Source organism: Sarcophilus harrisii, chromosome 1 (assembly GCF_902635505.1).
Source record: "Sarcophilus harrisii chromosome 1, mSarHar1.11, whole genome shotgun sequence".
In the NCBI taxonomy this organism is placed as follows: Eukaryota; Metazoa; Chordata; class Mammalia; order Dasyuromorphia; family Dasyuridae; genus Sarcophilus; species Sarcophilus harrisii.
The window spans coordinates 195772747-195774667 of record NC_045426.1 but is presented as its reverse complement, the minus strand read 5'-3'; positions in this window follow the sequence as shown (position 1 = coordinate 195774667).

Below are 1921 nucleotides of genomic sequence, written 5' to 3'. Positions count from 1 at the left end.
TCTTGTTGCCATAAAACGACGAAAGGGGTGGGGGCAGGAAGGGTGGAGAAGGAAGCGTCGGTGACGTCACACGCAGGAGGCGGGCACATAGTGATCCTGGGGAAAGGGCCCAGGGGAGCTCTGTAGAGTCTCCGTGTGCCGCTGGTTTAATTTGTTTGTTGCTAAAGGAGGTCGACACATTTTTTCGAAGTCGTCTGAGCAACGGGAATATAAATTTATTTTCCCATTATTAAGAAAATGGAGACTCATTCTTTCCTGAGACTTTTTTTCTTTTTCTTTTTTTTTCTTTTTTTAATTTAATAGCCTTTTATTTACAGGTTTATATGCATGGGTAGCTTTACAGCATTAACAATTGCCAAATCATTGTTAATGCTGTAAAGTTACCCATGCATATATCCTGTAAACAAAAGGCTATTAAATAAAAAAAAAAATAAAAAACAATTGCCAAATCTCTTGTTCCAATTTTTCACCTCAGCCCCCACCCCCTCCCCCAGATGGCAGGATGACCAGTAGATGTTAAATATATTAAAATATAAATTAGATACACAATAAGTATACATGACCAAACCGTTATTTTGCTGCACAAAAAGCATCAGACTCTGAAATATTGTACAATTAGCTTGTGAAGGAAATAAAAAATGCAGGTGGGCATAAATATAGGGATTGGGAATTCAATGTAATGGTTTTTAGTCATCTCCCAGAGTTCTTTCTCTGGGCGTAGCTGGCTCAGTTCATTACTGCACCATTGGAACTGATTTGGTTGATCTCATTGCTGAGGATGGCCAGGTCCATCAGAACTGGTCATCATATAGTATTGTTGTTGAAGTATATAATGATCTCTTGGCCCTGCTTGTTCAGAGACTTATTTTAAACTTATCACAGTGCACGAAATTTCATCAGTCCAGAGAACGAATATTAAGCACTGTCCCGGTGGATGTCTAGAACCATCTTGGTTCTACTTGGTATTGTGGACGGAAAATCTGGGTTAGCATTTACCTGTACAAGCCGAGTGACCCCAGACAATTCACAACCTCCCATGACTCCCCAGTCCAGCCGTTCTTTCATACAGCTGAGTTTGTAGGGACATCTTCTTGTTACCGTCACTAGCAAATTGTATTTCGATATTTTACTCTATGTCTTTTATTCATTCTCTTCTCTTTTCTCAGTCACCACAGTGGTTATCCTTTATCAGCACATATTTTAACTCTTGATTGAGAGAAGTTTCGGGACTACAAGCAGGTGGGGGACCATGTATGAGTGGAGTTAAATGACCACGGGACTAATTTTTCTAGTTGAATATTGAATAAATTCTTTAATTGCTTACTCTCTTCTAGATTCTATCTGACTCCTGACCCCTGCTCTAAACTGAAAATGGCCTATCCAAAGTTGTTTACCAACAATCTCAACTATTAGCTACAATGTTCTTTTCTTGATTCTCCTGCTTTTTTCTCTTTTCTCTCTTCTTTCCTCATCATCCTCGGTCTCCTTCATAAATTAAAATCAATTTCTTCTTCTTCAGTTATGAATCATCTATCTTGGATCCTCTTTTCTTTTTTATATTCTCTCTTTATGATCTCATGCAATCAGTTAAAATAAATTCTATACAAATGATTCCCAGATTTATACTTCCTGTCCTCATCTTTTTATGGAGTTAAATATTTGTGCCCCCAAACTACCTGCTGAACATTTCTATGTTTATGTCTCAGACACTTCAAACTCAATTTACGTAAAACAGTATCTCTCCAAATCCATCCTTCTTCCTTACCTCACTATTTCTGTGAATTATTTCCACAATACTTTGGATACCTTGTTTCACAATTGTATTTCTAGTTACCCTATTTCATCATACCCTTCACTCTATTACACTCTCCATAAATCATGTTTCCAAATTTTGTGACTTCTCCTTCACCATGGTTTGTAT